Here is a 12,925-nt window from a genome sequence, read left to right on the forward strand (position 1 = left end):
AACATTTAGATTTAGATTCAACATTTAGATTTAGATTTAACATTTAGATTTAACATTTAGATTTAGATTTAACATTTAGATTTAACATTTAGATTTAGATTAAATATTTAGATTTAACATTTAGATTTAGATTTAATATTTAGATTTAACATTTATATTTAACATTTAGATTTAGATTTAACATTTAGATTTAACATTTAACATTTAGGTGTAACATTTAATATTTAGATTTAACTATTTAAAATATCTCTAAGTTGACAAATATTGTTGTAAATGTGGTAAAAAGTGACAGTCAAAAATTCATACCAGTTTTTTAAACATTGTTTGAAGCTAAATGTGACAAAATGTTGCTGTTATTTTCAGCGTGAGCCGCTTTACAAACGGCGCCCCATAGTCACTACCCCGGCACATTTGAAAGGCTGCACTTCACGGTCCAATATAATGCAGGATCATAGTTATGCAGAGCCACAGGAGAAGGAATCCTCGTGGCCAAAAAGCAAAAAAATTATCGGGATGTAAATAAATATCGGGATAGCTTTTCCCAGGTGGAAAGAGCTAATGAAGGAGAAAGACTTTGAAAGGGAAGTTGCCTGCTTTCTTCTCGACAGGTAAGTCAAAGTTACGGTCTAAATGACAAGCTTTTTTCATTGCAATCAATTGGAAGACATGTTGTCATAGCTTCTTGGCACATAATGGTTACCGTAGTTGCAATACGCATTTGAAAAGCGACGCGCTAGAGAGCACCATTCGTTAAAATGCTAAATACAATTTCACCGCTAGATGGGAGAAATTCTTTTGGGAGGACTAACTTGTAGGGTCTTTAACAAAAAAGTCTCCAAAATCAAGGAGGTCAAAGGGCATGCTTCCTGCTATAGTATCATCAGCTCTCCCCAAAGTCTATTCATACGGCCACCAGACAGATTTTAAACACCGGATTTAAACTTCTACATATATTTTGAGTAGATAACCGATAGTATATTCTCAGTAAAGGGTTTCACCCTGTGTGTTTCCACACTGATTAAGGATAGTTTGGGAGTTACAAGTAAAAATGATCTTATACGTGTAATAGATCATAGCTACCAGTAAGATCATGATTTGAATTAAATCGAGTAAAATTAAATACTCGCCAACTTGACTTATGCCACGTCATGGACCACAGAGACACATGGCGTCTCTGAAATTGTGTGGTGATTTTCCAAATGATACAAACTTAGTGTAAATAAGAGCAATGTAGAGTCCTCGGATTTCTTAAAAACAACACAACATCAAAACATTGTGACAAACTTTGACAACATGTTGTATGGACAAAAATACTGTTTGAAATATTTTTGTATAAATAAGATCTAAGACGCCTAAGCATATACTTTTTTACTTTATTTATTTATTTCATTTTTGAAAAATGTAGTTTTCTGTGATGGTCGTGTTTAGGTGTACATGATCGAATATGCAGTTACGGTACAAAAATCATTATGGCTATGGAAAGCCCCCACCATAAACATTTAAACCCCAGCATGGACAAAAAATGCTGATTGAATCTTTTCATATAAATGAGATTTAAGACGACTAAGTACAGTTTTTCAACCATCTAAAGTTTTTGAAAAGACATTGTTTAATAACAATTATACTTTAGGGTCACCGTTAAACAAAATCATTACAGTAATCTTCTATAAGATAAATAGAAGATATGAATGTATTCAAACTTTAAAGATTTCATTTAAAAAGTCTTTTAATTTTAAAAGATCATATTTAAACTTTTACGATTATGCTTTGAAATAAATTTAGTGTGAACAAAACTTTGGCTCCGGAAAGGCGTTAGCAGACTAACATTACATACGATGTGACACGATCTGTCACCCTATTTCCTGAAGCTAACATTATTGTCAAGTAACTACTTCCTCACAAGACGCAGTGCTGATCGGAAGGACCTTATAAGCAACCTACCAATAAGACAGGCCTATGTGGTCATTTTCTCACATATACAACTTAAGGAATTATTGAAGATTTCACAGATGTGAGATGACTTTTGTGACTCTCTAAAAATGATTTTGTTTTTATTTTTGTTTTGTTTTTGTTGTTTTTGTTTATCTAATTATTTAAGCGCCCTCTGACATGATCCCCCTCCACATTCCTGAGGTTACAGTGAAAGTGAGAAAGAGAGTTGTCCTAATCATGTTTTATATTTCACACAAAAGTTGAAAACCATTCTGTTATTTAAAAGTATATAAATTATATAATATAAATATCTTATTGAACCAATTATTTTAGTTTTAGATAAACAAACATAAAAACAAAATCATTTTTAGCGCTGCGTCTTCTGAGGAAGAAGTTACTTGACAATAATGTTAGCTTCAGGAAATAGGGTGACAGATCGTGTCACATCGTATGTAATGTTAGTCTGCTAACGCCTTTCCGGAGCCAAAGTTTTGTTCACACTAAATTTATTTCAAAGCATAATCGTAAAAGTTTAAATATGATCTTTTAAAAGTAAAAGACTTTTTAAATGAAATCTTTAAAGTTTGAATACATTCATATCTTCTATTTATCTTATAGAAGATTACTGTAATGATTTTGTTTAACTGTGACCCTAAAGTATAATTGTTATTAAACAATGTCTTTTCAAAAACTTTAGATGGTTGAAAAACTGTACTTAGTCGTCTTAAATCTCATTTATATGAAAAGATTCAATCAGCATTTTTTGTCCATGCTGGGGTTTAAATGTTTATGGTGGGGGCTTTCCATAGCATAATGATTTTTGTACCGTAACTGCATATTCGATCATGTACACCTAAACACGACCATCACAGAAAACTACATTTTTCAAAAATGAAATAAATAAATAAAGTAAAAAAGTATATGCTTAGGCGTCTTAGATCTTATTTATACAAAAATATTTCAAACAGTATTTTTGTCCATACAACATGTTGTCAAAGTTTGTCACAATGTTTTGATGTTGTGTTGTTTTTAAGAAATCCGAGGACTCTACATTGCTCTTATTTACACTAAGTTTGTATCATTTGGAAAATCACCACACAATTTCAGAGACGCCATGTGTCTCTGTGGTCCATGACGTGGCATAAGTCAAGTTGGCGAATATTTAATTTTACTCGATTTAATTCAAATCATGATCTTACTGGTAGCTATGATCTATTACACGTATAAGATCATTTTTACTTGTAACTCCCAAACTATCCTTAATCAGTGTGGAAACACACAGGGTGAAACCCTTTACTGAGAATATACTATCGGTTATCTACTCAAAATATATGTAGAAGTTTAAATCCGGTGTTTAAAATCTGTCTGGTGGCCGTATGAATAGACTTTGGGGAGAGCTGATGATACTATAGCAGGAAGCATGCCCTTTGACCTCCTTGATTTTGGAGACTTTTTTGTTAAAGACCCTACAAGTTAGTTCTCCCAAAAGAATTTCTCCCATCTAGCGGTGAAATTGTATTTTGCATTTTAACGAATGGTGCTCTCTAGCGCGTCGCTTTTCAAAGGCGTATTGCAACTACGGTAACCATTATGTGCCAAGAAGCTATGACAACATGTCTTCCAATTGCACTTCATCGAGTTTAACTATACATGTTCTACTGTTATGCTGCCTAAAAAAAATATTTTACACAACCAAGCAATGAAAAAAGCTTGTCATTTAGACCGTAACTTTGACTTACCTGTCGAGAAGAAAGCAGGCAACTTCCCTTTCAAAGTCTTTCTCCTTCATTAGCACTTTCCACCTGGGAAGAGCTATCCCGATATTTATTTACATCCCGATAATTTTTTTGCTTTTTGGCCACGAGGGTTCCTTCTCCTGTGGCTCTGCATAACTACGATCCTGCATTATATTGTACCGTGCAGTGCAGCCTTTCAAATGTGCCGGGGTAGTGACAAGCAGTGTTGGGGAAAGTTACTTTTAAAAGTAATGCATTACAATATTGCGTTACTCTCCAAAAAAGTAACTAATTGCATTACTTAGTTACTTTTTATGAAAAGTAATGTGTTACGTTACTTTACGTTACTTTTTCTTCTCACCTGGGCTGGGCTTGCTTGTTTTTTTGTTTTTTGTTTTAATAACAAGACCAACAAAAAAGTTATATTTTTGGCAAATGTTAAGGCCCTTTCACACCAAAAGTGAACTGAATAAGCCTCAGGCTGAAGGAAATGTATATTTACGCTTGTACAGTAAAGGGTGCCACTTGCCCTGCTGTTCTGGATTAAAGAACAATAATATACAGGAGAAGGAAGTAACACTCTTATTTCTAAATCTTAAGCAATTTTTGCTTATTAGTATGGTTGAATTAGATCATTGACATTAATAAAGTGAGATTAAATTCACAAAGTATATTTGTGTAATTTAATAATTAATTATAAAAGTTGAGATTGAAGTTTACTGTTTTTATTTATTTTGAGCAGTGAGATGAGTAAGTTCACATTTACTCTAGAACTACAATAACCATCATGTTTACACAGCGCACACACCACCACCTCACTTTGTTTCTCTCAACATGGGGACAGGAGAGCTGTTAGTCAAAAAATGTGAAAAAGTAACTAGCATTACTTATTTGGAAAAGTAACTTAGATATTTTATTGCAAATTGAAAAAGTAATGCATTACTTTAATAGTTACTTGAAAAGGTAATCTGATTACGTAACTCAAGTTACGTGTAATGAGTTACCCCCAACACTGGTGACAAGTGCCTCTCGCTGATCTCCTTGTCCACTTTAGCTGGTCTCAGGCAACCGGCTCTGAACGAACACGCGTTGATGATGAAACGTGTTGAGGTAGCTAGTGCTTTTTTTTCCCTCTCTGCCATTATAGTTTTTCAAGATGGCGGAATGACATGGAAGCTTCCATGGACCCTTCCTTCATACCTGTTGTGTTCTGACACAAGGCCATTAACGGGTTCTTTTTGCTTTATAAATGTATTTTGCTTATTTCTACAAATATAAACCTGATAAATATGGACTGAATACACAATTAAACAAGATAATCATGCTACCCAATACGTCTGACACAACATTTTTAAGAAAAAACAGTGTTTTAAAATTCAACTAAACCATGATACCAGATGATTTTTTGACAGTTTTCGGCAAAGTTTCAGGCATAGTGCAACCATGCAATGTTCGAGAAATCTAATATCGGTGTAATCTTTGCGAGGTCTCACTCACAATACACAACTTTGTGTTGGCTGATCCAGACATAGCTTTACTAAAAGAAAATATTATGGAAGTCATTGTACTGTAATTGTAAACCATATTTTATTTATTAATATTATGGCTTCATGTTGATTTAAAGTTTTTTTGTTTGTTTGTTATTAACTAATACCTTCATCTTTTTAACTAACACTTTAACATCCAGCACAAAAGTAAAGAGATGTATGCTGCCCTACAAAGGCAAAAGACCTTAAGTCGCTAGAGTGTGGAACTGAGAAAAATTACTTTAAAGATTTTTAGTTGTCCCGCCAAATTAATTATAGCTAGGACACTGGAAATCTGGCAAATAGATGTTTTAGTAATGGAAATTATATTCATAAAAAAATCTTGAGCTCAAACTTGACTTTTGACCACTATTTTAAAGTTACTGTACTCTGCCTTTGCATTACTGTACTCTGCCTTTGCATTGTCAACAAAAAGTGAGAAGTCATGCCAAGGCAAAAGGCAGTAACTTCCACATTATCAATATTTAGTTGCTGATCACCATTAACAAAAACATTATAGTAACACCTGTATAAAATCTAGTGATCATGGCATTTATTTTGTATGATTTACAATTATATATAGCCATCTACTTATTGCTATCATGGGCTTTGGCTGCCTTCTGATGGCATTATCAATACATTTGACATGACAAAATACCTCCATAGATATATTAGTCCAGCATTGGCTCGACCGTGTTTAGGGCGGGGTTGAAGGCGCCGGCGAAGTTTTGGCACTCTGCCAGCTAGAGTGTTTCAACCAGGTCCTGTACCCGAACTGAGTGAGGCGGGGCTTTAATTCTTGTTTGTATTCATCTGACACGGCAATGTGTAACGTTTCTGTCAGCTCTGCATAATCCTTCGCGATCGATATCGCACGTTTGTTGACGGCGGGTTAAGACCATACTAAATGTTCTGACCGCAACTGTGCAGGACAAAGCTCGAGGACATCAGAAGTTAGAGGGACTGATAAGCGTACAATCAGGTAAGTTAGGTAGCATTATTTGATAGAACACCGGCACAGTAACTTCATATTGAGGCGCGGCTAAACAAAGGCAGAGTACCGTAACTCCATTTCGAGCGTTCCAAAACAAAGCCAAAGAGCCGTAACTGATGTTACGGTGTTCTGCCTTTTGGAAGTTACTGTTAAGACAATTCATTATTTTCTCGAAAAAACAACGGAATTGATTCAAGATACTTATCCACATGATAAAAGAGGTCTTGAATGTGCCAAAAATATAAATAACTCATTTTCGACCAAAAACGAAGTTACGGTCTTTTGCCTTTGCACGGCAGTATGAGCTAAGGATGTTCTCTGACCCCAAATAAACAGATAATGGAATGTTCACAATACAGTAAGATGTTCTCCTACTTAGTATGTGTGTAAATAGTTGTGCTTAAATCTATTTTTACACACCATAGTGATGCAAAGTTCCACACCCTATGGACTAACTTTAAAAACATATTCTTATTCTTTATCTTTAAGATTCAAAAGACCAAATCACTAAGAAAAGAGGATTGAAAAAAGCCGTTTATAATAAAAAGTTTCCAAATGATGGTTTTATTACTCCACTAGATTTAGTCATCTTGTTCAGACGACACTGTTTCACATTTTGTATGTTGGACTGTATGTGTTTTAGGTGAAGACGTTTCTTTTAAAGCTGTCAACATTTAGTGTTTATAGAAATAAATGACGATTAAGAATTTAAGTGATAGTCTTTCTGTTTGAGAACTACATTGATACTTTGTTTAGTGCAACTTTACCTCTATCTACGAATCACACAAAGTATGAGTAACAAAGTTACACTTAAACTATTACAACAGAATCACATCCGACTATTGCACCGAGAGATGCATATTCATCAAAACTTGAAGCTGTTAAACAAAGTTCCACACTTTGGTGAAACCTGCAGATAAAATTGCACCAAAAGTAAATTCTAGAGGTCAACTGGGTTAAAAGTAAATGCATCATCATGAGCCATTTAAAACAAATACAGAAAAGCCACTATAGTGATCAGTTTTAGTTATTGAATGTCTGTAATTGACATCTTGTTTCTTTTTGTTTTTGTACAGTTTGCAAAAAGTATATAGTCTCAGAGTGTGGTCAAACATGTTCATATAGGAATGTATGAAAAAATAAAAAAATAACAAATATACTCATACATAAATATATATAACATACACAAATCATTTCTTAACTAAGCAACTGTTTCTTAAATTATCAGATGTTAACATCACCATATATTGTTTTTCCTACCATGATTGTGGCAACTTTTGTCCCACCATTCTTCTGGTCAATTGTTAAGTTAAGCTGATTAGGGTTCTGAATTAATGGCTGTCCGAATGATGTAGAATTAGTATTATTATGCTGTCGTTGTGGAAGGTTGTTAGGGTGTTGATTTGTCATGTTTCTAGAATGTGTTTGAACGCTCAGCGTTTGAACGTCACCATCTGTTAAAAATAATTAACAATTAAATACACAACCAAAACCATGTAAACATTATAGTAAAGCTTATTGAAGATTGAGAAACATATTGACTACTAACAAAGTAAATTATAAATCTTTTCCTACGTTTGATAATCTTTTTTTCTGATTTTTTTCACTATGGACTTGATCCTTTTTAATGCTTATTTTAATTTATTCTGTAGTTCCTCTACTGTGTCAACTTTTTTCTAATTTCACCATTTTGAACTTAAAATAGGCCTATATAATACATGTGATTTAATGTGAGAGGAGATGAAACAAATAACAGCCATTTTCATTATATTAGGCATAAGATTAATAATGAATGTGTACATATTGTGAATTAATTTAATAAACATTTACCTAACATCCATAGCCTTCAGTAAATTAAGGCTAGACAAAGTTCCTTTTTAACTCTGCCCCCTGCTCTAGTTAAAACTTTGGAGTGCTTAAAAGTGTGGGGCTCAAAAATAAGTGTCATTTGGAACTCTTTTATAGTTATTTTTTATCAAAAAATATGTTGATAATGATTAAAAACTTCAGTGCCCTTCGAAGGCACCATTTTAGATAGTGAGGTTTTAGTAAGATCTTTATTTTATAATCATTTATTTTCTTTTAAAGGATAGAATGTTTTGTATGACATTGTTCAATCACAGTGTCTGAACAGCATGTTTCAGATGTCAGAGCTCAAAAGGGTGGCAGGGGGAATTCAGTGACACACACACACACACACACACACACACACACACACACACACACACACACACACACACACACACACAGAGAGAGAGAGAGAGAGACACGAGCACTATGTTTTGAGACGGTGCTTTGAGAGACTCATTGCAATTTTTTGTGACTCTCATTTTATTTAAACTTTTGGTGTGAGGTTTTAGTAAGCTATTTTATAAACATTTCATTTATATTTTTTTAAAAGAACTGAATGGCTTTTCAACGTTTGTGTGAGATAAACTTTCACAGTTTTTTCTTATCAGTTTCACATTACAGCCCGGATATGTAGGGGGAGGATCATGTGTGATACCAACTTCAGAAGTCCAGAACTAGCTGTCATATTATTATAACAGTGTCTTCCAAAACACACACTAACTGTCATGTTCAAAAGGCTTCAATAGGCTTCAAACAATCAGACTTTCTGTCAGATACCATAACGTATTGTTTAATCACACTGGCCCTCATTTATCAAAAGTGCGTACACCAAATTTCCAGCGTACACCTGGCGTACACCCAAAACCACGGTGACTTTGAGATTTATCAATATGGACATTGGCGTACGGCACGCTCAAATCCTACGCCAGCTCAGGAGGTGGTGTACGCACGTTTTGAGTAAGTGCGGAAATCATAGACTGTAAAAAAATATGGACGTAGTGTCCGTGACATCACCCGTAGGTTTCTCAAGAGCATTTTTGAAGCCTAAAGTGGGCGGAGCCGGCCGTCGCCATCTTGGCCTTGCGTCACTCCCGGATAACAGAAAATAGACAAACAGGCGGGGGGGCGTGAGTGGAGCTGAGTAGCCTGGCCTGGCTATCTGAAATCACCTAGCTCGACGTGATCGAGTTAGCTGATGATGTAAAGCCAATTAACGTTCCTATTTTTGCCCTTCGAAATATTATAATAGTTAAAAGACATGGTTTCAAGTGAGACTGTGTATTACTTCGAGAGTATTTGTGTGTGACAGTGATTTATGTGCATACATGTCCGTCACTCTTTCATGGTCCGTCAGCGCGGTATTGCTCAAGTTCATAGAGAGCTTATTCAGTCCATTTTAAATTCTGATTTTGGCCGTCTCTCAAATGGGTTAAACCATAGATATATTGCCTCTGAAGTGCAAGTAAATGCGCTAGAAAATCCGCGCTCATTCATGTGCATTTATTGCATGGACGGAGAAAGCGCCGACGCCTGCATGATTTCATCTGACGGTACATAAGCATATTATGATCCATCTGTTCCGTGAGAGCAGAAAAACGAGCATGTATCAGGGTTGCCTGTTTAGCTCGGAGTGAGAGTGAGGGGAGGGGGGGGGGGCTGATTCCAACCCAAATTTGGGGTATTTTTATTTAAAGGAATTAATTCTAAAAGCGATTTAAGGGATTTAAGGGATTTAAAGCGATTTATTCCAACCCAAATTTTAAGGGATTTAAGGGATTTAAAGCGATTTATTCCAACCCAAATTTGGGGTATTTTTATTTAAAGGAATTAATTCTAAAAGCGATTTAAGGGAATAAAGAAAAAAAAGCTTATTGTATTAGTGAAATAATTGTAACTATTTGCAAATAATATTTTATTTTTTATTATGCATGCATTCTCTAGGAGAAGCCTGAAGAAGCCAGAGACAAAGATCAAATTCACTCACTGTATTGATTGATACATTTTCTGACAATGTCAACAAAATATAAATATCACAATAAACAGCGTAGGCCTACTACGTAAAATAAACAAACAATAAAAACAATGTGGTTATATTCAAAAGATACAATTATATTCAGAGAGGGCAACGAGGTGGTGGTAATAAGTAAGTGTACTCAGTTTTAAGAAGTCCCAAGTATGCCAGAGGAAGTCCACTTAATGGAAGAAGGGTGCAGATGTCATCAGAAGTCCATCCTCAGACGAAAGGGTTAATTGCTGCGATGTTCAGTGTGTGTGTGTTGGGTTTGTGTGACAGGTCAGCTGGACAAAATATAGATGAACGTGTATGTGTGGTTCTATAATAAAATAAACAAACTCAATTAGTTTCTGTTACAAATCTTACAATAAAAATGCTGCGTCATTATCACTTCACTTGATTGAACGTGAGAGGCATCACAAACTTGTGATACAGGTATAATATAGCAGCTGTTCTTTTATAACTGAATAAATATCTTATTGATGCAATAAACAGAATATCAAACAATGATTAGACAAAATAAATGTAAGATAATCACTTACAGTCTGCAATGACGCACACGCGAGTATTCACCACAGAAATCAAACAACCTCAGGAGCGATCACACAACATCAGCCGCCCATCACATATGAAATACCAAACTGCTCACCAGCTGTATTATTGATCTATAACTTTATGGCCGTCTGATGCACCTTAACTCGTCTCGTTTGCTCACAATATTAACTCGCACCACATTTCTTCACTCTTTCCTCCATTGCCGCGAATATGCGATCTTGCGTCATTTTTTACAGAACTCGCGAGACTTCTGATTCAAACCCTGCCCACTCGGCAAACTCAACACTTGAATGGAACAATGTAAAACTATAATAACAACATAAATATAAAATGACCATGCCCTTTTGCACAGCCGCCCCCAAATTTGGTATGCAAATTTGCCATTAGTAGGGTCTATGAGGAACTCTCTGAGTCTGGGGGTAATATTGGCAATTCAATCAACTTAGCTACTGGTCTTGTGTACGTTTGATCTTTCACTTTGACCACTGCTGTTCTGACTCTCCCATCTGAACTAGGAATGACAGAAGAGACAGTACCAACTCTCCAAAGCGCTCTTGGAATCTGCTCGTCAACAATGAGTACTACAGTACCAACTGCAATATTCTCTTTCTCTCTGTGCCATTTCTGTCTTGACTGTAATGTGGGTAAGAAGTCATGAATAAAATGCTTCCAAAAATGATCACTCAGAACCTGACTATGTCTCCATCTTTTCCTACTGAGTAATTCTGGGTCTGAATAGACAACTTGAGGCAAGGAGGAGTCAGGCCGCCCCATCAGCAAGGAATTTGGTGTCACTGGGTCTGGATCTGCGATGTCGCTAGAGACATAACCCAAGGGTCTAGAATTAAGGATGCTCTCAACCTCGATCAGAATGGTTCTTAATACCTCCTCGGTAACTGTCTGTGCGCCTAAGGTGATTCTCAAGGCTGTCTTTACAGACCTCACTTCTCTTTCCCACGAGCCGCCGAAATGAGGTGCACTTGGTGGATTGAACCGGAATCTGATTTGTTCTTTGGCCAACTGGTCTCTGATACTGGGCTGAATCTGAGAGAAGGTGTCCTCCAGCTCTTTGCATCCCCCTCGGAAATTTGTTCCCTGATCCGAGAGAAGCTCATAGGGTTTCCCTCTTCGGGCAATGAAACGCCTGAGCGACAGCAGGAATGAATCTCCATCCATGTGATCCAATAGGTCAAGATGTACGGCTCGAGTAGTGAGGCACTTGTATACGATACCCCACCTTTTCTCAGTGCGGCGGCCCACCTTCACTATCAGTGGTCCAAAACAATCTACTCCAGTGGAGTAAAAAGGAGGTTTACACAATCGCAGACTTGATGGGGGTAAGTCTGACATTCTAGGAATCATTGGCTTGCCTCTCCACTTGTTACACTCAAGACAGTGGTGCTGGTGTCTTCGAATCGCCTCTCTTCGCCGCAAAATCCAAAACTTACGCCGCAGCTCGGCATACACCCTGCCGGCTCCAGGGTGGCGCAATTGTTCATCGTAATGCTTGATTAGAAGCTTCACCACAGGATGATTCTGTGACAGAACGATAGGGTGTAGAACTGCATCACTCAATCCATGACATCTACGAAGTCGTCCTCCTACTCTAATCAAGTCTAGCTCTTTGTCATACTCAGGAGCAAGCTTAAGAAGTCAGCTCTGTGCAGAAATGTCTTTCCCTCCCTTGAGTAAGGCAAACTCGTCAGGAAAGTTTTGCATCTGACACTGTCTAAGGATAGACAATTCTGCCTTCTGAAACGCATCTGCACTCGGTGAATCTGTGTTGCCAGCCGCCCCATGAAAAACTCGCGCTGTAGCCTCTAATAACTCCGTATAACTACTAAATTGACTGGGATCAGGTTCAACTTGCAACTTATGTTCAGTCAACGAACCGCAAAACACTGATTTCTTTAGTTCCTGAACTTCCTCGGGGGCCTTTCCTTCTGGTGCCTTAGGCCAACAGCTGCTAGACTGCATCAAGAAAGCTGGCCCTTGTTTCCATCGTTTTTCTTCAGCTAGCCGGGCCAAGGACAACCCTCGCGTAATATCATCTGCAGGGTTGGCTGCCGAATCGACATAGCGCCAAGCTCCAGGGTCAGACAACTCTTGAATTTCTGTGACTCGAACTCCTATGAACACTCGGTATCTGCACGAATCAGACTGCAGCCAAGCAAGAACGGTAGTCGAGTCAGACCAATAGACGAATCTAGAGATATCTAGAGTTAGCTCTTTCTTCAGGACGTCTCCTAGCTGCGCTCCTGTCAATGCAGCGCAAAGCTCTAAACGAGCGATGGAGATCTGTTTCCTCGGAGTGACT

The 12,925-nt window shown here is 36.9% G+C and overlaps 1 protein-coding gene across 1 annotated transcript in view; it reads left to right on the forward strand.

The window, feature by feature from the left end:
• Window positions 1-5,999: 5,999 nt before the first annotated feature.
• Window positions 6,000-12,925, forward strand: part of LOC308694804 (putative nuclease HARBI1) — a 30,451-nt gene continuing 23,525 nt past the window's right edge. The window contains exon 1 of the mRNA XM_081372558.1: window positions 6,000-6,176. The gene's annotated coding sequence lies outside the window, so the exon portion shown is untranslated. The remainder of the gene's footprint in view (window positions 6,177-12,925) is intronic.

This window comes from Scardinius erythrophthalmus (assembly GCF_964197995.2).
Source record: "Scardinius erythrophthalmus genome assembly, chromosome: 8".
Lineage (NCBI taxonomy): Eukaryota > Metazoa > Chordata > Actinopteri > Cypriniformes > Leuciscidae > Scardinius > Scardinius erythrophthalmus.